The 27,134-nt window shown below is 39.0% G+C and overlaps 1 protein-coding gene across 1 annotated transcript in view; it reads left to right on the top strand.

Annotated features, from left to right (window-relative positions):
- Positions 1–27,134, top strand: part of THSD7B (thrombospondin type 1 domain containing 7B) — a 755,959-nt gene that overhangs the window by 291,219 nt on the left and 437,606 nt on the right. The gene's annotated exons all lie outside the window — the stretch shown is intronic.

The raw sequence follows: 27,134 nt of genomic DNA, 5'->3' as shown, positions 1-27,134 counted from the left end.
TGTATTCTGCTAGTGATATTAACAGGAATTAGTTACAGTATTAGTCTCAGGGATATAGTTTTGTTTTCTCATTCTGAAATTCATTTAAAAATGTTATTTGGTTGTTTTAGCTGATAACTCCTGAAATAACATCTCCCCATGTTTCCTTCTATATAGACATCTCATGTGTGTCTACGTGGACATTCGATGTAGTTCATTTCATACTTACTGAGTTGAGTGTCTGCAATGCCCAAAGAATTATATTTTCCATGGAGATAATATCTAAGAAGTAGAAATTTTTTTTGAGAACATCATACATTTTTTTAAAGACATGTGAATAAAGGGAAAATGTGTCTTAAGTTAATTCAGAGATAGTTTAAGACCTTGATACTTTCTTACTCCATAGGTAAATTTCAGTCATCAACAAGCACCAAGGAAATCCATAGCTCACAATAAGCCCTACTTTTGCTTGTTATCTCTAAAGTACTTTTTCTCCACAATCATGTCCATGTTGTTCCCATGTCTGAGATGCTCATCCTCCTCTTCTTCCTTTGGCTAATTCTTACTCATCCTTTAAAATCTTGGATTAATGTCCTTCAGAAGAACACCCTTCCACTCTCACTCTACATCTCCTAAGGTGGGCTAGAATCTCAAATGTTATAGTCAATTGTCATAGTCAGTTATGATAATTCAATTTCTATTATGGATGATTGGTTCAGAAATGTGTCAGGTTCAATCTTTTTAGCCAACAAGCTGTGAGAAGAGGTACATGGTCAGGGAAGGGATTTGTTTTAGTTGCTACTGTGATCCATTGTAAGATCTATAGGTTATGTGGCTTTGGAATAAAGGCATTATCATGTACAGTAGCACAGAGATGTAAAGACATTCTGGATCCTGGAAGACATTGCTAAATCCCTAAATTAACAGTAATTTCCTTATTGTAAAAGCCAGTTTCTATCAGAGTTTATATGAGCTGCTACAGAAATCATCCTAATAGAGTGCCTGTCTTCTGTGTTCTCATTACATTCTGTGATTCAGTTATCACATTATACTGAAATTGTCTGCTAATTTGTCTATTTTTCTCATTTTACTCAACTTCTTGAGGGCAGAGACCTTGACTCATTTATCATTTTATTCTTGGCACGATATGCCAGAGTATCTGGTATATTTGAATGTACTCAATAAATATTTATGAAACTTAAAATAGTTATTTCAACTGATTTGCCCAACAGCCCCATTGGAAATTATTATTCCAACTTTATTGATGAGGACATTGTAAGTCAGAGACATTGACAGCCCAAAGTCACCCAACTTGTAAATTCTAACACAGAATTTTGAACTTAAGACTTAGGACTCCAAACCAGTGCTTATTCTACTTTATGAATCTCAGCAAATGCATATCACATGTACCAACAACTGCATGTCTCACACCCAGGCAGTGACATTCATTAGTTAAGATGTTATTTTTTTTTAAGTGAGACTTGGCCTGAGATTTACTCTTATTGCAACCACTGCCAACTGACTGGTGTCGTACAAACAATGAAACCCATTTCTAACGGCACACTAGTAACTTTACTTCTCTTTTTCTTGGTGGGGGGTGGGAGAGAGAGAGAGAGAGAGAGAGAGAGAGAGAGAGAGAGAGAGAGAGAGAGAGATTGATTGATTGCTGGGTACAATGCAAACATTGTACAAAGCCCATACATGTTTCCTTCTGGTGCAAAGCACATTTGAGCTAGATATATTGTACTTATTATCCGCTTTTCACTGGTAACTTCAGTTATAACCTTGATTGTATTCAGACAGCTAAACAGTGTGGCATTTATTCATCAGACTGCATTGGGAGTAGAGGGAGAAGCAGATTCTCTGAAAAAGTTAATGATATGAAACCAAAAAGGAAGGTTGGAGACAGCTACTTAGGGACAAGTAGCTTTTCACTCCTTTTTAGTAGAGGCATGTCCACAGGGAGGAATGCAAAGACAGAACCACTAATAACACCATAAAATGAAGGTTGAGAGAGTTTGGTAAACAGAGAGAAAATTCTGTATACAAAAGTGGCCCTTCATATTACATCAGTTTTTAAAAATATACTTAGTAATTCATTGAGAAGAAGATGCAATTTTCCTGTGACATACATTCTAGAAGGCAAACAGGAAGAAATTAAAAGATAACAAGTTCTGGCTCTACATGTGATTATATGCTCCATTTTATCTCATGAAGGTGACCAGAATTATGAGCCCAATGTCACTGAACACACTTACGCAGAGGCTGGGGACCTCACAGCGTGACTGCGGTGGAAGCCCACTTAGAGGAATCTGTATGAGCCTCTATTGCCATTTGGATAGGACGATTCTGCATGGCTCTTGATTTTCCTGCATTTGAGGATGCTTAGCATCTCTGATTCTCCCCATAAAATGTCAGGTGTGTGTTCTACTCATTTTGTCAGCTCCCAGTGGTCCCACTCATGTCCAATCACCCGCAGGAGGATTTTCTCGCTGACTTTCTCCTCATGGAAAGCCACAAGCAAGGAGATGCACAGAGTCTTTTCAAAGTTATGAAGAAAAGGTTATGTTTAATTCTATAATCAATTTTAATTAGTGATTTATTTTAAATAATTAATCAAAATTAAGACGAGGAAATTTGCTGGGCACATTGAATGCATTGCAATTGAAAGCAAACTGCTAAATAAGATCATGCCAACTAGTGAGAATTTTAGATTTCACGTAAATAGGAAATTTACTTCTCCAGAGGGCCAGTTAGCTCCCTCATTGATAACTAAGGTTTCTCGTTGTAGACGGTGCTCTAGGAGGTGTGAGAGAATGAGGTGAGAGAAGTGTGACTTCCTCTTAAGAAGAATAGTAGGACATACGGGAGTTAGTTATTAAGCTAAGTGGAACCCTGTACTTCAGGGAATTTGGCAGGAGAACACTCTCACAATTATTTCTGGCCAATATTTATCACAAGTGCAGCTGAGAGAAATAATATCAGTCCTGATATCCTGAAATTTTCCCTGCATTAAGTCAGGGAGGAGAAGAGCTGTGTGCCTGGAGCACATACTATTGACAACCTACAAAATCATTTTTACAGAATCATGTATTGCTGTGGCATCAGCTGCCTATAGTATGTTCCTCATGAAAATTGTCATTTCCTCAAAAGGTATGAGAGTGAAGGGCTTTAAATTGTTCACATCTGCATCCTGTGTGAGGCTCCTTAGGAGAAACACTGGCTGGTCCTAGTCAAGCATGGTTGTCTATCTCCTGGTCATATAGGCTTTTGTTGAATGCACTGTACTGTTGTCTGAACAGCCGTATTTGCCTCTCTCCTGGATCCATGTCACTTTCCCATACTTGCTTTCTACCTTCCTTATTTGCCATTTGAATGTCATCTTGGGGATCATTTCCCCACTTCCTAGACGTGTGACCTTGAGCAAGTTACCGATTTCCTTGGCATCTCAGTTTTCTGATGTGAAAAGGAACTTAGGATAGCGCCTCAAATAGGGTAGATGTTGGTATCCATTTCATCTATGTCAAGTTCTTAAGACAGTTTCTGGCATGTGGTTATTGCTGCAAAAAAAATGATTATACTATCTAAAATACCTATAGTTATTAATTTTATATAAATAAACTTTTAAATATTTTAGAATAAATTGCTGGCATAAATTAATGGAAATGACAACCAACTTTAGACAGATGACTAATATATCAGAGGCCTAGTGTCCAGACTTGTGGGAATAGAATGCTATTTTTATTTTATTTTATTTTTTACTTTTTATTTTTATTTTATTTTTTACTTTTTATTTTAAACTAATTTCAGAATTTCAGAACAATTAAACAGTTGTAAAAACAGTGCAAAGAACAGCTCCCTTATGTTTTTCACCGCTTCCCCTATTGATAACATTTCACATAACCATAGTTTAATTACCAAGAACCAAAAGTTAACATTGGTACAATATAACTAATTTTGAGGAACTACCATAAGGGCTTAATGGAGGATCTGGCAGCAATTTTTCTTTTTCTAGAATTTGATCTCGTCTGCAAAAGTAGAGTGTCTGGTGATGTTCAGCCCATCTGGAGGTTTGAAAACATTGCTTAAAAATGGTGATTAGCCCTAGCTGGTTTGGCTCAGTGGACAGAGCATCGACCTGTGGACTGAAGCGTTCTGGGTTTGATTCCGGTCAAGGGCACATGCCCAGTTTGTGGGCTTGATCCTCAGTAGGGGTTTTGTAGGAGGCAGCTAATCAATGATTCCCTCTCATCACTGATGTTTCTATCTCTCTCTTCCTTTCCCTTCCTCTCTGAAATCAATAAAAATATATTTTTAAAAATAAAATAATTATGATAAATATGATGATCATAAAAGATTTACAACTTTTGAACTAGAAGTTGAACACAAAGCCTGAGATTCGGGGTTACATCACCTCCTTGAAAATAATTAATTTTATTTTTTAATTAATTAAAAAAATGCCTTGGAAACAGCACAATTTACTATATATATCTGACATATCCCTATGGTAATAGGAAGGAAACTGAGTGGCCTTGAGGCTCTGATGGGAACTTGAACCAAGCGACTATGTGATCAGCTATAATTATACCTAATGTCAAAACAGGGGACCTGGGCATTGATGGATGTAGGTCTTTACATGCAACAGGAAAGAACGTCTATAGAAAATCAATTTCTTTGTTGTGAAAAATGACTCATTGTCATTCACTAACATTTCACTTTGGGCTGATTTCATTTTTAGAGTTCAAATTTGTTCACGGTGTGGAATAAGGATGAGAAAATGCATGTGTTCTCTGTAGTTTTGATGAAAGATAATGGCTCCTTCCATTTATATTACTGCTTTCCACTTTTCAAAACACTTACATTTATTACATTATTTTACTTTACTCCTCATAATAGCCCTACATGGTAGTCAGGAATTGGTAGCTTATGCTCATTTTGTGATAGAGGAGATTAAAGATGAGAGGTGTATGTGGCTTGTCTGTGGTCACAAGACAAACATCTATGTTGTCTTCTTACTCATGAACCAATATATTTTCAAGATCTTAGGTACTGAATCCTGGGGTTCTATATGGAGTACAAGTTGAGATAGTTATTATTAAATTATATATGTATATAATTGGCTAAAATGTACATCACTATATCCATTTATGTCTGCATTATATATGTTTATATCTCTATCTATATGTCTATATCTATATTCAATTACATGTAAAACTCTGATTCTCTAGACTAATATCTTGGGAAAGAGGAGGAAAAAAAGTCAGGAGGCCAGAGGTGAGGCAGAATAAGAGACTGCACGCTGTACTGGAGATTCACTCATAAGGCATGAACGGGCCAAACAAATGTGAAGTATGTTTGCAGATGATGAGAGGCATTTGTGGATACAGGGTTCATTTTACTCAAAACGAAATTATTGGGAAGAGTCCTTTACTCCCTTTTGAATTAAATGTACTTATTTATAATCATAGATGAACAACTTTTAGCTTTTAGTTTAGTTTTATTTCGTCATTTCCCCCATGGACTCATGCATTGCAACTAGTAATGTAGAGTTACATTATGGAGAGCAGAAATAGTGCTTGATTAAATGTTCGGGTATTCCCAAAAAGAAGCCCTAGAAATGGCAAACACCTACCCAGAAAAGTACAAGCTCCCAGAATAAAATCAACACATTAAAAGCAATTAATAAAAAAAAAGTCTGCTGGACACTCTAGTCACAGGCTGGCCGCAACGTTTTATTCCAGTTACCTTTTATATTTACTTATTTATTTAATTTATGTATCTTTATTGTTGAAAGTATTACATATGTCCTCTTTTCTCCCCACTGACCCCTTCAAGCCGGCACTGGTCCGCCACCCCAGGCCTTCACCACACTATTGTCTGTGTCAGGGGCTATACATATATGCATATAAATTCTTCGATTAATTTCTTCCCACTCATCCTCACCTTCCTCTGAGATTCATCTGTTTCACGTTTCTACAAACTTGATTTAGAAAACCCAGGGGGCCCAAGAGATAGAATAAAGAGAATATGGGCCATACTTCCCTGTGCCATCTTCCAATTCTTTCTCTGAGAGATGACATTTGAGGTCATCACTGTGACAGTGACATGTAATTCACTGCCTCATCTTTGATATTGGGCCGATATTGCTCTTAGAAAGTGCTCTGTGAAGAGAGAGGCAGGCACTGGGGAATGGTGGCCTGGCTTCTGAAAGGCTGAGATAAATGGTGAGCATGTGAACCCGAGTGCAGTCAACGTCAGGAAGTAACATCGGGTCCATTCCTCAGGAGATTTGTGCTCTGCACAATGACCCAACAAATAGACCTTGTGTGCCAGTTTCACACGAAGCTCAAGAGCAGAAATACCATTTTATGGTTTAGAGGGCAGGGAGTGCTTGAATTCTAAATGACATTGTTCTTTGGCTGAAGTTCTATCCTGGAAGGATGTTAATAACCTTGAATAAATGTAACAGGCCAGTGCACAGCTTAGGCAGACATACTCCAGATCCCTCTGCTTTTAAGATGTTAGAAGTCCAATATTTGGAGATGAGATTTGGGAGACTTGAAATGAGTGCCATAGTAACAACCACAGCTCTTACCACCCCAGACAGAGCATGGGAGTCCTGCAAGAGGGAGCTGAGCTGTGATGAAGGAAGTAGATTATTGTTGATTTTTGCATGGTTATATCTGGTGCTGTTTAGAATGTACAACCAGTAGTATCTTTGTCACATAATTCTATGTATAGCTCTGTGTTTCTCAAGTTGGGTAATCAATTTTAATTATTTTTAATTTTTTTCAACTGTAGCCTTATCCACACCGTTTCCTAAAAATGCATATATTCAACAGCTAAGATTTTTATACCATATTTGCAAAAACACACCGTTATTTGCTTTCTATAGGAAATCCCCAGAGGATAAAGATGGCAGTTCTAGATACTGCAAAGAAGGTCCCATTGTTCATTATGTGTTCTTATAACTTAGCACAGTGTCTGATGAGTGAAAAGGAATGCTAAATCAACCTAATGGCACCATAGGACTCATAAATTACATGAGACAGAAGACTCTTAGGCATTGAATACAACCCTGCCACTATATTGAGATTCAATATGATTTGATTTTTTAAAGAGAGGTAGAGCTGCGATTAGAATCCAGGCACCTTGCAGTCTGTCAAGCCCTTGTTCTGCCACTCCATTTATGAGCAAATGGATATTCCATTTTTCAAAGCAAGGCTACTTTGTTGTTTCTGACTTTATGAGTTAGATCATTTGGGGCAGATATTACATCAGGAAATGTAACTCATCCCTTTGTAATAGGGTATTTTCCAAATCCTGTACTATGGGACATTAGTTTAAAGCTGCCTAATGAGTAACTGAAAAAATAGATTTTTTTTTTGTTTAAATAAAAGTGGAAAATGATGCATGTCATCTCTCCCTTGGAAAGTCCTAAGGCACATTGCCTTAGAAAGATTTCCAAGAAGAACATCTTTGAAGAAACCTCCATATTGGTTCTCCTTTAATTGCTTGAGCATTGAGCACTTTATTTGTAATGTGCATACTGATGCTTTGTATTCCAGGGATGACATTGTGGGAATGCTGTCATCAAACTTTCAGGGTTGACTAAGTGTAACCCAATTCTCTATTGTTCTAAGGAGCAGCCTCTGTTTTCCATGCTGCTGTTGTCTGTGATGTGATAATCTGAGACCTGAACTCCTCTCCCCCAATGATATTAGTCACCCCCAGGCATTTATGAGAAATATATATTGTATTGAAGTTTTCATAGGGAGGATGGAAGAAGGCTTTTGCATAGAGAAGGCTTTTGATCATTCATGCTGGTTTGCTCAGTAATACACAGTCTATTCATAACGTCCTTCCATGATCATGAATGCTACCCCTTTTCAATCTCAGAAGTGCCCTAGCTTGTTTGGGCACATTGTTATTTAGCCCTGTCCTACCCTACCACCTTAGCCGCCATTTCTAGTCAACTCATTCTCTCCCTTGGCAACTGGTTCCCATCCCATCTTCCTCCTGACCCTCCTCCACACCACATTCAGTTTGCCTTCTCCCATTGCTGCCATATTATGCAGAATCACACCCAGGTCTGTGAACGCCGGGAGCCAGCTCTTTCCAGCAGGGTGAGCTTTCCAAAAGTTCTTGACATGGTTTTTCCTCACCAAAGACTTTTCATGTTCGGTGTATGAACCTGTGAGAGAAATAATCAGAAACATTGAAACAAACAACTCTATTAAATAGGCCCTGTAACACAGTCCTCAGCAGACGCCCTGTGCTGTCCACACCAAACATGGTGTCCACCATAGGCCATGCTCCTTCTCATTGTGCTCGCAGGTTCACCATCTGGAGACCACGAGGCCCACGTCACCCAAGGCCTGCACTCTCTAGTCTAGAGCTCAGGTTCAAGTGTACTTCCTCCACAAGAGCCTCAGGATTCTTCACTGGGGTCTTCTGGTCATTTGACCCTTCTTCTACTTGCCATGGTGCCATGTTCTGTGTTCAGGTGGAACCTTCTGTGACTATGCTGCCCTAATTGACTATTCCCCTCTCTCCTATTTCACATGTAGTTATTGCTATGCAGCTTTACACTTAATTGCTCTACTGTATATTTAATTTTACATTCTTTCATATAATATATGCTCCTTGAAAACAGAAACTGTTTTAATGATTCTGAATTGTGTGCCATACCTAGCATTATATATGACTCAAATGGAAGTGGAGAGTTTCAATCATAGAAGGTATTTTAGACAGCATTAGTTCAGCCCTTAAACATGTCCAGCAACTTTCATAAGGTCACCTATGTGTGGGAGGACAAGTATCCTAATATATATAAAGAGCTAGGTGCCGTTATGACCGAACAGGCGACTGGTCACCATGAAGTGCATGGAGCACCTCTCAGTCCTCCCCCTCCCCCGGCCCCCGAGCCGCTAACCATGAAGGGGGCTGGCGGTGGGGTGGGACTGGGGACTGTTGAGCAGCAGTGGTGGGCTGCTTCGTGGGGTGGCTGTGAGCTTAGCAGAGCAGTCACAGGAGTGGCAGCGAGTTTCGTGAAGCAGTCACGGGTTGGGGGAGTCTCTCAGAGCAGCCGCAGGGTGGGGGGAGCCTCACGGAGCAGTGGCGGGGCGGGGGGAGTTTCACAGAGCATCCAGTGGAGAGCTTTACAGGGCGGCAGCAAGCTTCGCAGAGCAGCGGAGGGGCGGGGGGAGACTTGCAGAGCAGTCAAAGGGCCTTGAGCATCACAGAGTGTCCGGGGTGGGGAGCTTCACATAGTGTCTCAGGGCAGCAGAGATCATGCGACGGAGGCCAGGCTAGGCCTAGGGGCCCTAACTATGCAATCGTGCGCGCTGGGCCTCTAGTTGATTAATAAGAAGCTGTAGCCCACAGTTAAGGCTGGGAAGGTCCAGATGACTGAAACCTTGCTCTGGGTTTGACTGACTGGGGAATGTCTTCCCTTATTGGCTCCTCAGTATTTCCTAGAGTCAATCTCATGGAGATGATTTTATAAACTCCGCAGGCTTGAGGTGAGGGTTGGATGAGTATATATGTCATGTGTTATTCAGAATCGGGAACCTATCAGGAAGTTAGTATATCATAGTTAAAATCAGTTGTTTGAATCCAGTATTTAATTCTTCTGTATTCAAATTGCTGGAAGAACTGGAGCAAGTTGAGTTGTGGCAGCATATGATGTAGAATCAACATCATAACTTCTACTCCAAGCGGTCTCTGAGGAGGGCTGGGAGTGTGGGATTGCCATGGTGACAAAGATTCTGCCAGACCTGCCTGTGACAAGGGAGCTCCTCTTTCTCTGAACCCATTGACTTTGATGACACATGACAAAGTACCCTGGGGTATTCATGGCCTTGTTTTCTGTATTGCATGGTTTTCCTGGTCATATTTTCCTGGGCTTTCCTGGGTCAGAGTGACAACTTTAGTGCTGAATACCGGACAAGGTTCCACGGGGTTGGTGAAAACATGTGTGCATATCTACCGCCTAAATTCACAGAGGAAACAAGTTGCAGTTCACAATGTCAGGAAATCACATTTCTGACAAGTGTAGGGTTTTTAGGGGATTTCGCCTTTTCCCTCCTGCGGAGAGTTGATGGGGCACATGCTCCGTCAGCTGTCACTGCTACTCTGGGAGACAGCTGCCCACTCACAGTCTGTGACTGTGAGCCATCAGCGGATTTCTATATAGCTCCTTGAGGCAGACCACTTATCATGGGGCTAAGCCAGGGCTGAGAGATGCACAGTTTCACAGCCACACTGCTGTCGACAGGGGATCCCGCAAGCCGAGCTGCCCACTGCAATGTGTCATGTCCCTTATGGAAGGTCTTGGGGACCAGGAGGGATTTCTCTCTTAATGAGGGTTTGCTCAGCTTGCAGAAGTACTGGCGATAACTCCTGCAGGTGATGCCATTCTTCCCGAGAACAGCAAGCAATTTAAAAACAAAAATATTACTACCAGTGGCCCCTTGACCCACTGGTCTGGCAAGTATTTATTCAACCAAACACTACTGTCCATAAAGGGCAGAGTTTATGATTTTCTTCTCAACCTCATCCTCTCCATTTTAGTTTATTATAATATACTATAGGCCTGGTCACAAAATTTGTGCACTTGGGGGGGGTGGGACGGTCCCTCAGCCCAGCCTGCACCCTCTCACAGTCCAGGACCCCTCGAGGGATGTCTGCCTGCCTGCTTAGGGCCCAATCCCTGTGGGATCCTAAGCAGTCAGTCAGACATCCCACTCACAGTCTGGAGCTCTCTCAGTCCGGGACCCCTCACTCCTTACTGCCCACCTGCAGTGGAGGTGGGAGAGGCTCCCGCCACTGCTGTTGCACTTGCCAGCCATGAGCCCAGCTTCTGACTGAGCCATGCTCCCCCTGTGGGAGCTTACTGACCTGCATTGAGCATCTGCCCCCTAGTGGTCAGCACACATTATAGCGACCAGTCATTTTGCCATGTAGTCTATTTGCATATTAGGGTTTTATTACATAGGATCATTGTGCTTCTTTTATGGTCCATATATGATTTATTTTCAGAAGCTTATCTCAGTATTGTATTTGCCTTGCTTCTTGGCCGCATCCTCAAGGTTCAGATGGGAACCGAGTATGGGCTTAGGTGGGCGTGCAGAGCTGCCTCTGCTTTGAGCCAGCCTGGCACAGGAGAAGGGGAGCTGGTGCTTGTCCCAGTTCTGCTGATTTCCTTACTGGGTGTCTGAGTATAATGATTAGTACACTACTTGGGGTTTCCCAAGCATATGTATGCTTCTTCTTGCCTCTGACCTTCATTTGCACCATTCTATCTGCCTGGAGCCAGTTCTAGCTCACACGCCAGCGCTGTTGCCCTCCCACCTTCACTCAGTCACTCATCTCAGCTCACACATTGTCTCCAGGAAGCTTTCTCTGCTCCCTCATTTGGTTGGGTACCCCCAAGTACCCCACCATTGCAGCATAAGCCCAGCTTTACACAGCCCTAGATTTGCAGAAATAGTTTATAGTGTATATACTCAATAATGAGTATATCATTAACACGCTGTTCTCTGTCATTTTTAATGGTTTCATTGTATATCATAGGACAAATGCACCATGATTCATTTAAGATATCACCTCTTATTGGATATTTAGGATATTTCCACTTCCTTGGCTCTTACAAATAATGCTGAGACAGATATGTGTATAACTAAATCTTTATGCTTTCCTTAGGATGAGTTGATAGGAGAGGAATTGCTATGTTACCATTTGTGTTTTGGGGGGTTTTACCTCCTACAGTGTTACTGGGAGTGGAAAGAAGACCACAGCATTGGAAAGAGGATGGAGATGGGAAATCCGCTATGACTCTAAGTTTATTCCAATTCAATCACGGGTATATCATAAATAAAATGCTGTCATATAGCATATTCAACAAAAGGTGGTAAGGATTGTACATGTGTTCTAGGTTGTGGGAAGATGCATAAAATATACTCTAAGAATTTGATGGTATAGGAGGTGAATAAGATTCATTCAGAAATACTACAAACAAGGAAAAACTCATAAAGGAAGAGTGAAGTGCTATTGGTGATCAATCGCGGATGTCTTTTCTGGCCAGGGTGATTGCGGGCAGGGAGTTTTCTGTATAAGGTGGTATTTGAAATGAGACTCAAAGTTTTGTTGTGACTTGTATACTGGGAAGAGAAATGTGAGGAGCAGAGAAAATTCTAAGTGGACAGAATTGTGAATGCAAAGCTTAGAAGCAGAAGGGAAACAGGCATTTTTCCAGAGTAGTGAGAGTTTGCAGTTGTCACATGAATGAGAAATAGCTGTGCTTATGTTTTTAAACTCCTGTCATTTTCACACTAACTTTAAACTTCTTGCTATAACTGCATGCTTTTATTATTGTAATATGTATTTTGAATCGAATAAGTGTTGTTAATTAAGTAAATATATAAAAAGAAAACAATTTCACCTTAAAAGGAAAATCAGTATTTCCTTATTCACCTTTACCTTTGGAAAACCTGCACAAAGATGAGGAGCCATAGAAAACGCTACATGAAGTTTTAACATTAAGCTAAGTTATCGAACGTGTGTGAGTGTGTATGTGTGTTTGCTTGGCTAATATTCAGAGGGTATGTACTAGTTGCGGAAATATTAAAATAGTGTAGCATGGCCTAGGCTGGGTGTGGCTCAGTTGGGCATCGTCCTGTGCACCAGAAGTTTGCAAGTTGGATTCCTGGTTGGATCACATGCCCAGATTGCTGGCTCAATCCCCAGAGGCAGTCGAATGGATGTCTCTCTCTCTCTCTCTCTTTCTCTCTCTCTCTCTTTCCCTCTCTCCTTCCCCTTCCTCTCTTTTAAAAATCAATAAAAAGAGCATTATGCTCAACAAAATAAGCCAGTCAGAGAAAGATAAGTATCACATGATCTCACTAATATGTGGAATCTAACGAACAAAATAAACTGATGAACAAAAATAGATCCAGAGACACAGAAGCATCAAAGAGAATGAAATTTGAGGGAAGGCAGGGGAGTGTGGGTGTGTGGGAAGAGACCAAATAATGAACCTGTCTGCATATATGCGTAACCCATGAACACAGACAATAGGATGGTGAAGGCCTGGGGTGGCAGTCAGGGGCAATGGGGGAAAAAGGAAACATATGTAATACTTTCAACAATAAAGATTTAAAATTAAAAAAAGAAATAGTGTAGCGTGAGTTAGTAAATAGTCCCATATCTATCTACCCTTTGATTTACCAGACCTCACCATGATGCAGCAACTTGATGAGTACACAGGCCACATCAGTGTGTGTGTGTGTGTGTGTGTGTGTGTGTGTGTGTGTGTGTATACACACCCATGGACATTCATGTGTGTCTGTAAGTTGGATTGTATATGAGTGTATATTAGCTTGTTTTTGAGAAGCCTGTGAATATGGAAAAAAGAAGTGATAGGAAAAATTTGATTACTTAGGAAGCATCTTGAGGTAGGAGACCCAGATTTTGAAAGGAAAGAATGGTGGCAGGTGCTCTCGGCAGTACCATGTCCCACCTTCTAGATGCCCTCAATGGTTAGTGCCCCATTGGGCTTTCTGTAAAGAGAGCAGATTCCTATAGAATCAAGAAGTTGCTGTTTAAGGAATGTGAGTATTAAATGTGGATATGAGCACCAGAAGCCATAGGGTGGAGGATAGAGACAAGTCTTCTGACCTGCATGCCTTGAAGCATTAATCCTTTCTTAGAGCTAGATGGCAAATCATAGAAATAAATGTGTGCGTCTTAGAAATACTCCTGACCTCTTCAGTTCTTTGATATGAGTGTGAATTTTTAGTCTTCTGCTTTCTCATCTGACAAATGGGTTTATTGTCCCACTTTATCAGGTTCCAGTACAGATAAAATACCCAACGCAATGCAGGCCATGTAAATTGATATTCCCAACTTCTCCTCCAAAGCAATAAGAACTGATGAGCTTAGCAAATAAAACGATACAAACCCCACAACATCAGCATGACTAGAAGACAGACAGCTTCCAACTAATGAAGTAGAAAAATAAACACTAAATTCAGTGGGTTCTCTCCAGTCCTCCCTGCCCTCAGGGCATGCAAGGCTACCTGAGGGGTGGGAAGGGAGTGGTGCACTGTTAGAGAGAACAGGGGAGCTAGCAGCAGACCTATGATGGACATAAAGCCACCACAGGATGGAAAAAAATCACCCTATGTGCATACAAGTTGAAAATGTTGAAAAATGCACTTCAGTTCTGTGCTTTTCCTATGGGAAGAGATTTAAAAGTGCATGCCCGATCTGGCAGGCAGTTCTGGAAGGATGATGCTCCATGGGGGAAAGAAGCATGTGAATATTTGTAATTAGATTGCATTAAGTTTATAAATTGACTTAGGGGCACTTCCATCTTTATAATGCAGATTCTCCCTGTCAGAGCAAGGGTATCCTTACTTGTGCTCAAAGCAATGTTTGTGTGTTTCAGGAGTGTTGTAATATTTCCCTTACATACGTTTTTATACATTTTTTTGTTAAATTTATCCCAAAATATTTCATCCTTTTGTTGCTATTGTAAATGGTGTTTTTCTCTCTTATTATCTTCTAACTAATGATTATATGTATAATTGAAGACTATTGATTTAGGTTAATTTTATAGCTTGCTACTTTATTTTCGTTTATTTAATTGTTTAGTTGCGTAAAGTATTACAAAGAGTATTACATAGGTCTCCTATTTTTCTCGCCTTTAACAATCCCCCGGCCTCCCCTACCCCCCAATGTCTTATGTCCATTGGTTATGCTTATATGCATGCATAGAAGTCCTTCGGTTGATCTCTTACCCCCCTACCCCCCGCCCCTCAACACTCCCCGGCTTTCCTGCTATAGTTTTACAGTCTGTTGGAGGCAGCTCTGCCTCTGTATCTATTTTTGTTCATAAGTTTATAATGGTCTTTATTATCCATGAGTGAGTGGGATCATGTGGTGTTTTTCCTTCATTGACTGGCTTATTTCACTTAGCATAATGCTCTCCAGTTCCATCCATGCCATTGCAAATGGTAAGAGTTCCTTCTTTTTTACAGCAGCATAGTATTCCATCGTGTAGATGTACCACAGTTTTCTAATCCATTCATCTACTGATGGGCACTTAGGCCGTTTCCAGATCTTAGCTATGGTGAATTGTGCTGCTATGAACATATGGGTGCATATATCCTTTCTGATTGGTGTTTCTGGTTTCTTGGGATATATTCCTAGAAGTGAGATCACAGGGTCAAATGGGAGTTCCATTTTTTGTTTATGGAGAAAACTCCATACTGTCTTCCATAGTGGCTGCACCAGTCTGCATTCCCACCAGCAGTGCACGAGTGTTCCTTTTTCTCCACATCCTCTCCAGCACTTGTCATTTGTGGATTTGTTGATGATAGCCATTCTGACAGGTGTGAGATGGTACCTCATTGTTGTTTTGATTTGCATCTCTCAGATGATTAGTGACTTTGAGCAAGTGTTCACATGTCTCTTGGCTTTCTGAATGTCCTGTTTTGAAAGGTGTCTATTTAGGTCCTTTGCCCATTTTTTGATTGGATTGTTTATCTTCCTTTTGTTAAGTTGTATGAGTTCCCTATAAATTTTGGAGATAAGGCCCTTATCAGATATAACTTTGGCAAATATGTTTTCCCATGCAGTGGGCTTTCTTGTTGTTTTGTTGATGGTTTCTTTTGCTGTGAAGAAGCTTTTTATTTTGATGTAGTCTCATTTGTTTATTTTCTCTTTAGTTTCCAATGCCCTAGGATCTGTATCGGTGAAGCAATTGCTTCGGCATATGTCTGAGATTTTGTTGCCTTTGGATTCTTCTAGTATTTTTATGGTTTCCTGTCGTACATTTAAATTCTTATCCATTTTGAATTTATTTTTGTGTATGGTGTAAGTTGGTGGTCTAGTTTCATTTTCTTGCATGTATCCGTGCAATTTTCCCAACACCATTTATTGAAGAGACTACCTTGACTCCATTGTATGTTCTTGCCTACTTTGTCAAATATTAATTGAGCATATTGGTTCGGGTCAATTTCTGAACTCTCTATTCTATTCCATTGATCTATATGTCTGTTCTTGTGCCAATACCAGGCAGTTTTGAGAACAGTGGCTTTTAATACAGCTTGATATCTGGTATTGAGATCCCACCTACTTTGTTCTTTCTCAGGATCGCTGCAGCTATTCGGGGTCTTTTTTTTATTCCAGATGAATTTTTGGAGAGTTCGTTCTAGATCTGTGAAATATGCCATTGGTATTTTAATGGGAAGTGCGTTGAATTTATAGACTGTTTTGGGTAGTGTGGACATTTTAATGGTATTGATTCTACCAATCCAAGAACATAGTATGTTCTTCCATCTGTTGATGTCTTCCTCTATCTCTTTTTTCAACATCCTGTAGTTTTCTGAGTAGAGGTCTTTTACTTCCTTAGTTAAGTTTATTCCTAGGTAGCTTAATTTTTTTGGTGCGATGGTAAATGGGATTGCTTTTTTAGTCTCTCTTTCTGTACATTCACTATTGGTGTATAGAAGTGCCATAGATTTCTTGGCATTAATTTTGTATCCTGATACATTGCCGAATTCATTTATTAAGTCTAATAGTTTTTTGATGGACTCTTTAGGGTTTTTTTATGTATAATATCATGTCATCTGCAAATAAGGACAGTTTTACTTCTTTTCCAATTTGGATGCCTTTCACTTCTTCTTCTTGTCTAAGTGCAATGGCTAATACTTCTAGTACTATATCGAACAGGATTGGTGAGAGTGGCCATCCCTGTCTTGTTTCTGTACTTAAGGGAAATGGTGTTAGATTTTTCCCTTGAGTATGATGTTGGCTGTGGGTTTGTCATATATGGCTTTTATTATGTTGAGGTATGATCCTTCTATTACCACCTTGCTGAGAGTTTTTATCAAAAATTGGTGTTGGATTTTGTCAAATGCTTTTTCTGCATCAATTGATATGACCATGTGTTTTTTTCCTATCAATTTGTTTATGTTATGTATCATGTTTATTGATTTGCGGATATTGTACCATCCTTGCATCCCTGGGATAAATCCTACTCGGTCATGGTGTATGATCTTTCTGATGTACTGCTGGATCTGATTTGCTAAAATTTTGTTGGGGATTTTGGCATCTATGTTCATGAGGGATATTGGCCTGTAATTCTCTTTCATTGTGTTGTCTTTACCTGGTTTTGGTATTAGGGTGATGCTGGCTTCATAGAATAAACTTGGAAGTGTTCCTTCCTCTTGGATTTTTTGTAATAGTCTGAGGAGGATAGGTTTTAGTTCTTCCTTGAATGTTTGGTAAAACTCCCTTGTGAAGCCATCTGGTCTGGGCTTTTGTTTGCTGGAAGCTTTTTGATGACTGCTTCAATTTCTTCCATAGTTATTGGCCTGTTGAGATTTTTAGATTCTTCTGATTGAGTTTTGGAATGTTGTATTTTTCTAGGAATATGTCCATTTCCTCCAGGTTTTCTAATTTGTTGGAGTAGAGTTGTCCATAGTATTGTTTAACATTCATTTGTATTTCTGTGGGGTCTGTTGTTATTTTGCCTCTATCATTTCTGATTTTGTTTATATGGGTCCTCTCTCTTTCCTTCTTGGCGTGCCTGGCTAGAGGTTCATCAATCTTGCTTATTCTTTCAAAGAACCAGCTCTTTGTTTCATTGATTTTCTGTATTGTTTTTTTGGTCTCTATGTCATTTATTTCTGCTTTAATCTTTATTATCTCCTTACTTCTGCTCACTCTGGGCTTTTCTTATTGCTCTCTTTCTAATTCTTTGAGTTGTAGAGTTAGATGATTTACTATCATTTTTTTTCTTGTTTTTTGAGATAGGCCTGTAGAATTATAAACTTCCCTCTCAGGATTGCTTTCATTGTGTCCCATAGGTTTTGGATCGTTGTGTTTTCATTGTCATTCGTTTCCAGGATGTTTTTAATTTCTTCTTTGATCTCATTGGTAACCCAAGCAATATTTAATAACATGCTAGTCAGCTTCCAAGTGTTTGAGTATTTTGGGTTGTTTTTATTGTAGTTTATTTCTAATATTATGCCATCATGTCTGAGAAGATGCTTGGTATGATTTCAGTCTTCTTGAGTTTGGGGAGACTTTGTTTGTGACCCAATATGTAGTCTATTTTTGAATATGTCCCATGAGCCCTTGAGAAGAATGTACATTCTGTGGCTTTGGCATGAAGTGTTCTGAGGATGTCAATTAAGTCCATGTGATTTAGTGAGTCATTTAGTATTGCTGTTTCTTTGCTGATTGTTTGTCTAGAGCAGCCGTGGGCAAACTACGGCCTGCGGGCCGGATCCGGCCCATTTGAAATGAATAAAACTAAAAAAAAAAAAAAGACCATACCCTTTTATGTAATGATGTTTACTTTGAATTTATATTAGTTCACACAAACACTCCACCCATGCTTTTGTTCCGGCCCTCCGGTCCAGTTTAAGAACCCATTGTGGCCCTGGAGTCAAAAAGTTTGCCCACCCCTGGTCTAGAGGATTTACCCAGTGATGTCAGTGGTGTATTAAAGTCCCCTACTATGATTGTATTGTTGTTGATCTCTCCTTTGATATCTTCCAGGAGTTTTTTTATGTATTTGGGTGCTCCTGCATTGGGTGCATATATGTTTACCAGGGTTATATCTTCTTGTTGTATTGATCCCTTTAGTATTATGAAGTGGCCTTCCTTATTTCTTCTTATGGCCTTCACTTTGAGGTCTATTTTGTCCGATATAAGTGTTGCTACCCCAGCTTTTTTTTCATTTCCATTTGCCTGAAAGATATTTTTCCATATTTAATTCTTTTATATTTGAGTTAATGGCACCATTATTTCCCACGGTTTTCCAAGTATGAGTTTATATCATCATCACATAAATATTGTTTTACTAATGTCTATTTAATTTTTTATTTTAAAAATAATTGTTTTAATACTTTGGGTATTATATGAAGAATAGTGGTAGATATGGGGGGAAATATTGCTTCTACCTAATCTTAGTAAAGATATTGTTGCTGTCTTCTCATTAAGAGATATACTGACCTTGGGGCTAAGGTAAATATATTTTGAGTGTATCCATAAATTTCTATTTTCTTTTATTTTTAAATATATTTTATTGATTTTTACTGAGAGGAAGGGAGAGAGATAGAGAGTTAGAAACATCGATGAGAGAAACATCAATCAGCTGCCCCCTGCACATCTCCTACTGGGGATGTGCCCGCAACCCAGGTATATGCCCTTGACTGGAATCGAACCTGGGACCTTTCAGTCCGCAGGCCGACGCTCAATCCACTGAGCCAAACCGGTTTCGGCAATTTTCTTGTATTTTTTTTAAAACTGGAAATGCATGTAGAATTTTGTCAAGTGATGCATTATATAATGGATTTTCTAATGTTGAGCTAACCTTGCTTTCTTTGGATAAGTCCCACTTGGCCATGGTATGTTACTTTCTTGATATGACATTGGATTCTCTTCACTAATATATATTTACAATGTGTGCATTGATATTTAATCATGTTTTATATTCCATTCATTTTAGATAGCCTTTATCAGGTTTAGTTTTTGATGCTTTATTCTGTAACAATTTATATAGAGTATGGGTGCTAGCTGCTCTTTGAAGGTTGAAAGAATTCCCTTGTGAAAGCATATGAGCCTGGTATGGTGTAATTTGATGATCACTTTCAATATTTATTCTAGGAAAATTTCTCTGTTTAAGTCTTCTATGTTTTTGATTTATTGAGGTAACACTGGTTTATAACATTAATAAGTTTTTGGTATATAATTATATAATATATTATGTGTATATTGCATTGAGTGCTAGTATCCTCTGTTCCTATATGTTTGACCCCTCGTACCCCATCTATCCTCCCCCAATCCTTCTTCCCTCTAGTAACCATCATACTGTTGTCTGTGTCTATGAGTATTTGTTTGTTTGTTTTGTTTGTTCATTTGTTGATTTCTGTTTTATATCCCACATATTACTAAAATCATATGGTTCTTGTTCATTTTCATCTGACTTACTTCACTTAGCATGATATTCTCAAGATCCATTCATGTTGTCACAAATGGCAATATATAATCATTTTTATGTCCTAGTAGTATTCATTTTATATATGTACCTCATCAACTTTATTTAGTTATTAGTTGAGGGACACAAATATCCAAAATATACAAAGAATGCATACAAATCAACAAAAATCAAATAAATAATCCAATTAAAAAATGGTCAGAGGACCTGAGCAGATAATTTTCTCAAGAAGACATACAGATGTCCAACAGATATATGAAAGATGCTCAAATTCTCTAGCTATAAGGGACATGAAAATCAAAACCGCAGTGAAATACCACCTCCCACCTGTTAGAATGGGGATCCTATATAATAAAAGGCTAATATGCAAATCGACTGAATGGTGTAACACCTGGTCTCTATGATGCTCAACACAGGAGCTCCCCCTGGTGGTCAGTGTGCTACCACCAGGGGGAGCATCACTCAGCCAGTAAGCCAGGCTCATGGCTGGTGAATGCGTTTAGTGGTGGGAGCCTCTTCTGCCTCCACAGCAGTGCTAAGGATGTCTGATTGCCAGCTTAGGCCTGCTCTCTGCAGGAAGTGGGCCTAAGCCGGAAGTTGGACATCCCCCAAGGCCTCCTAGACTGTGAGAGGGTGCAAGCCGGGCTGAGGGACACCCCCTACCCAGAGCAAGAATTTTGTGCACCAGGCCTCTAGTCAACAATAAGACAAGAAATAACAAGTGTTGGGGAGGATGTGGAAAAAAGAGAACCCTTGTACACTGCTAGTGAAAATGTAAATTGGTACAGCCTCTATGGAAAACAGGATGGCAGTTCCTCAAAAAGTTAAGGATAGAGCTACTTTATGGCCCAGAAATCCTTGTTCTGAAGTAAAAAAGTAAGAAAACAAATGTAAATGGTAGAAAAGCATGAACAGAAAATTTACATATATAATTGGGATATATATATATATATAAACATTTATTATTTTCATTCATGATAGTTCTAATGAAAACTACACTGAGATATGATTTATCACCTATAGTATTGGTATAACTTAACAGTTTTAACAACACATTCTGATGCTGAAACTGTGGGAAGCAGGCACTTCTGCATATTGCTAGATAAAATAAAAATTTTTCTGACCCTTAAGAAGTGAAATTTATAAATACCTATTGAAATTTATATCTTGATTTGGAATTCCCACTTATAGGCATTTATCGAGAAAATGTGTCTCCCACAGTACAAAAACATATATGCATAAGGTCATTCATTATGGCATTATTTGTGATTGAAAAATGCTGGTGGCAATCTAAATGCCCATACATAGCAGAGGCATTGGATGGGAAGTAGTGAATAAACAACACATCTACACATTATAGTAAGATGGAGCTGTAAGAAAAAAAAAGAATGACGAATATTTCATGAACTGATATAGACAGATTTCAAGGAAATATTGTTAAATGAAAGCTTCAAAGTGCAAAAAGTTACTATACTATGCTACCTTTTGTATAAGAAACATTTAGAAACACAGAAGAGAAAACCCAGAGATGAAGATTGGTTACCTACAGTGTGTGAGTAGGCACTGAGTGGAAAAGATAGAAGGAACTAGGGATGGCATTGGGAGAGAATGACCTTCTGTGAATATACCTTTTTTATAGACCTGATTTTTAGAACTTTGTTAATGCTTCACATAGTCAAAAAGAAAAAGAGTGGAAAAGAAATAAAATACACAAGGAATAGGGGGAAGTGGAGTTAAGGCAAAAGCAAATAGAAATAAATGAACTTGACTGTGCTTAAAATGAATAAACATAGTCACAATGAGTGGGGGCGTAGGGATAACTGACTCCAGTAACTTTTAAACCCAGTACAGCTGGTCCACAGCATTGTTGCGTTCAATGTTATTTTATTATAATGTTGATGAGATGCTGTAAGAACATATTCATATCAATTAGCGTATGATGAAATTGGCTTTCTTATACATTATGCTTAAAATAACAGAACCTATGGAGGACTTTAAGTGAAGACTTTACTGTATTTGAATCATATGGTCTTGATCAAAAGACAAACAAACAAACTAAAAACCTCTAAAGAAATAATGAATGCCAATTCTCTAATAAATTTTTATTTGCAGAGGCATGGATTAGCAATTCTGAAAATACTTTTTAATTCATTCTATGAGACAGGTTTTGCTCTTGGGGAAGTGGTTTTCAAATCTGGAAAGGAGAAATCATGGAATGAACTCCATGGTTTAGAATTGACAATATCAGTATGAAATCATGGCCTGGAGTATGAGATTGATAGATAGATAGATGATTGATAGGTAGATAGATACTGATAAACATGTGTATAGGGACTTTTGGTTTCAATCTCAACATATGTAAAGAGCTCCCAGGTCTTCATTTCCATATGTACAATAAAGAAAAGCTAAAAAACTGAAACTAACTAATTTTCCTGGACCGATTAGAGAACCAAGGCCTCAAATCAAATGCCACTCTAACATCTAGAGAGCTAGATACATCCACATAAATAAAGCAAGTGGGATATGTGTGCATGGAGCAGAAGCTTCTAGAAACATAAATAAATGAGAGTGCATAAGTAGTAATTTTGACAAATTGCTAGAGGTGGAGTGTGGGGTAGCTTGACAGTGAGCAAACCCCTAGGGGCGACCATCTTACAAGGTGAGCTCACACCTTTAAAGGCTTTCTCTTTAAAAGAACCTTATCATGTTCTCACAGTGATGATCTCAGAAAGATCCCTTCCTGGCTCTTCCAGGGGTTAGATAAAGAGGAACAATTGTGAAATATGCTAAGTGCCCTCTGTCACCAAGGCCTACTATCTCCAGAAAAGGACTTCATCAAAACTCAGCTCTAAAATTATCCCATTGCTTCCAGGCCCTCTCAGCTGAAAGAGGTAGGAAACATGTGTACATAGTAACACATGTAGATACACATAAATATGCATATTCTTATGTGTATCCACCTGTATATACATTAAGCAAACCGTGAGTTTATACCAATGTCTTTAATTCTAAACTCTTACAACAAGGATCATTCTAGCCTCCCCTTCCTTGTCTGTAGCTTTCCACTCCAACAGAGAGAAACCTGGCTCTCGCCACCCACCGTCTATTTATTTATTTATTTATTTATTTATTTATTTATTCATTCATTCAATTCCCATATAAATATGGTGGTCTCAAAATTTTTAACCTATATCCCTTTGTGTGGGAAACAATTTTATAAACTCAAGTTGCTTATGTAGAGTCTCTTTTGTCCTTAGTCTTACACTTTCCAGTCATTTCCAAAGTGTGGACTGTATGGAAACTATATTATATTCACAACCTTTCTGTAAATCTAAAACTCTACCAGTAAAAATGAATTTAAAAACTGATAAAAGCAACATTATCCCTAAACCTCTAAAAAGCAGACACTTAGAAAGGAGTGACTTACATTTAACTAAAATCTGCTTACTGAGAAACTGCACATTCAAGACAACTCAACCGTGACATCTACCACTTAACCTTCTGAAGAAAAGAGACTCGGGGTTTCAGGTGTAACTTTTCAACCATCTGAGTGATGACCAGATAATGCCTCTTCCCCTCCACTGCATACATGCCCTTTGATGGTCAAAATGTGTTTAGAAAAAGGCTGGAGGTAGGAGCTCTACATGTATAAATGGGAGGGTGTCTCCTGATTAACTCCTGATTTCCTCAGATTCTCATTAAATAGTTATATCCTCAAAAGAAACCTTTAAGACAGTGGTTTTCAACCTTTAAAGATAGTTCCTCATGTTGTGACCCAACCATAAAATTATTTTCGTTGCTACTTCATGACTGTAATGTTGCTACTGTTATGAATCATAATGTAAATATCTCATATTCAGGATGGTCTTAGGCGACCCCTGTGAAAGGGTCGTTTGACAGCCAAAGGGGTCGCGACCGACAGGTTGAGAACCGTTGCTTTAAGATCTATCAGTAAGTGAGAAGTTATCCATGAAAAATCTTTTGGAAGACATATTTTTTTTTTCTAGACTAAGAATTTAAATTGCCTTATTATTTTTTATCCTTATTATTTTAATACAGTAGTAGGATACCTTTGGGGGAATATTGTCATGGGTTCACCAAAGATCTTTGGCTAGGGGAATTTGAATGTCCTGGATTTGCATTATCTATTTGGAATTCACAATAAGAACAAACTCATAGATTCAGACAATAGTATGGTGATTACATGATGGAAAAGGGGCTGTGGGGATGTAGACTAGGGTAAAGGGGGAATAAATGGTGATGAAAGGAGACTTGACTTGAGGTGGTGAATGCACAATACAGTATATAGATTATGTATCATAGAGTTGTGCACCTGAAACCTATATAATTTTATTAACCAGTGTCACCCCAATAAATTCAATAAAAATCTTTAAAAAGTTCTAGGGAAAGAAAGATTACACAAGATACATCACAAAGTTACATGCTAATTTTATTTTATTATTATTTTAATATACTTTAGTGATTTGAGAGAGAAACATCCATGTGCGAGAGAAACATCAGTTGGTTGTCTCCTGTATGCATCCCTACTCGGGACCTAAGCAATAACCTGGGCATGTGGCCTGACCAGGCATCAAACCGTTGAACTTTAGGTGCACAGGAAGATGCTCAACCAACTGAGCCACACTGGCCAGGGCTACCTGCTAAATTTAAAGCAGTTATGAGTTTCCTTCTTGCATACAAATCTCTCACATGTGGTATAATTACAGAACTTGGAGGATTGCCTCTTTTCTTTACCTATATACTGCCAGATTCAGTAAATTAGCAATCAATAAGAATTTACAACACAGTAAGTTAATGAACAAACTCTTAAAACTATTAACTTATAACTAACAGCTTTCTATCCAATCCTTTCTAAGACTCAGAATTGCTGGGTAAGCCCAAGCTGAGGAAGAGAACTGGCCAGCACTGAGAAAGACAGCAGGACTGACTGTGCAGCTGTTTGCTGAGAGATGGAGAGTGGGAAGGGAGGGGGAGGGGGTTGGGGAAGCAGCTGCAGGACCCAAGGGGCCCCTGGGGACAGAGGTGCCCAATGAGGAGTTTTAGGAATTTGTTGTTATTGTTGTTGTTGCTATATTTTATTTGAAAAAAAATTGTATTTGGTATCTGTTCAATAAATGATTAAAGGCTTACTTTTATTTAAGGGTGGAGTGGGGTGGGGGGTGTGGGGGAATGGATTTAGGGTTCTTCACATTACCACTAGTGGGCAGAGCGGAGTTACACAGCAGCCCCAGCACAGCCCTGGGTTGTCCTCAGTGTAACTGGATGAAGAATGGCTATGCCTTCCCAGTCTACATGTGAGTTGTATTACATAACCTACCTGTAGCTCTTCACTGGCAATGGTGAACAGTTTTAAGAACAATGCTTTTATTAGGGGTTTATTTTCAGTTTTCATATTGAAAGAGAATAAGATATACTTAGTTTTTTTTATAATTTAAGAGTATACTATATATATATATATACACATTGTAAATACTTAAAGATAAAGATTTATATAAAATAAAAATTCCTCTGTTATTTATTTTTTAAATTAAATCTTTATTGTTTAGATTATTACATTTGTTCCTCTTTTTTCCTCCATAACTCCCCTCCAACCAGTTCCCATCCCACCCTCCACCCTCACTCCCCACCCACTGTCCTCATCCATAGGTGCACAATTTTTGTCCAGTCTCTTCCCACATCCCCCTCACCCCTTTCCCCCCAAAGAATAGTCAGTCCACTCCCTTTCTATGCCCCTGATTCTATTATAATCACCAGTTCATTCTGTTCATCAGATTATTCACTTGATTTTTAGATTCACTTGTTGATAGATGTATATTTGTTGTTCATAATTTGTATCTTTACCTTTTTCTTCCTCTTCCTCTTCTTAAAGGATACCTTTCAGCATTTTATATAATACTGGTTTGGTGGTGATGAACTCTTTTAGCTTTTTCTTATCTGTGAAGCTCTTTATCTGACCTTCAATTCTGAATGATAACTTTGCTGGGTAAAGTAATTTTGGTTGTAGGTTCTTGGCATTCATCACTTTGAATATTTCTTGCCATTCCCTTCTGGCCTGCAAAGTTTCTGTTGAGAAATCTGCTGACAGTTGTATGGGTACTCCCTTGTAGGTAATTGACTTTCTTTCTCTTGCTGCTTTTAAGAGTCTCTCTTTGTCTTTTGCTCTTGGCATTTTAATTATGATGTGTCTTGGTGTGGTCCTCTTTGGATTCCTTTTGTTTGGGGTTCTCTGCACTTCCTGGACTTGTAAGTCTATTTCTTTCACCAGGTAGGGGAAGTTTTCTGTCATTATTTCTTCAAATAGGTTTTCAATATCTTGCTCTCTCTTCTTCTGGCACCCCTTTAATTCGGATGTTAGTATGCTTGAAGCTATCCCAGAGGCTTCTTACACTATCTTCGTATTTTTGGATTCTTTTTCATTTTGCTTTTCCGGTTGGGTGTTTTTTGCTTCTTCATATTTCAAATCGTTGACTTGATTCTTACGATCTTCTAGTCTGCTGTTGGGAGTCTCTATAATATCCTCCTTTTCAGTCAGTGTATGCTTAATTTCCAGTTGGTCCTTTATCATAACATCGAGGGTCTGACTAGATTTCTTGAGGATCTCACTACATTTATCTGTGGTCTCACCAGTCTTTTCGAGGGTCTTACTAAATTTATCGGCAGCTTCTAGAAAGTTCTTGAAAAACCTTAAAAGTGTGGTTTTTTTTTTTTTAATATATTTTATTGATTTTTTACAGAGAGGAAGGGAGAGAGACAGAGAGCCAGAAACATCGATGAGAGAGAAACATCGATCAGCTGCCTCCTGCACATCCCCCACTGGGGAAGTGCCCGCAACCCAGGTACATGCCCCTGACCGGAATCGAACCCAGGACCCTCCAGTCCGCAGGCCGACGCTCTATCCACTGAGCCAAACGGGTTTCGGCTAAAAGTGTGGTTTTGAACTCTATATCCAGTCGTTTGCTTTCCTCCATTTCTGTCATTTGTGTCCTATTTCTTTGTCTCCGCATTTTTTGTGCTTCCCTGTGTTGATGGAGTGGCTTTCTGTGCTAGGTGTCTTATAGGGCCCAGTGGCTCAGCCTCCCCAATTACCTGAGGTGGACACTCTTGGTGCACCCCCTTG

Source organism: Myotis myotis, unplaced genomic scaffold (assembly GCF_014108235.1).
Source record: "Myotis myotis isolate mMyoMyo1 unplaced genomic scaffold, mMyoMyo1.p scaffold_m19_p_8, whole genome shotgun sequence".
NCBI lineage: Eukaryota > Metazoa > Chordata > Mammalia > Chiroptera > Vespertilionidae > Myotis > Myotis myotis.
Note: the sequence above shows the minus strand (reverse complement) of the source record. Positions and strands in the feature narration are given on the sequence as shown.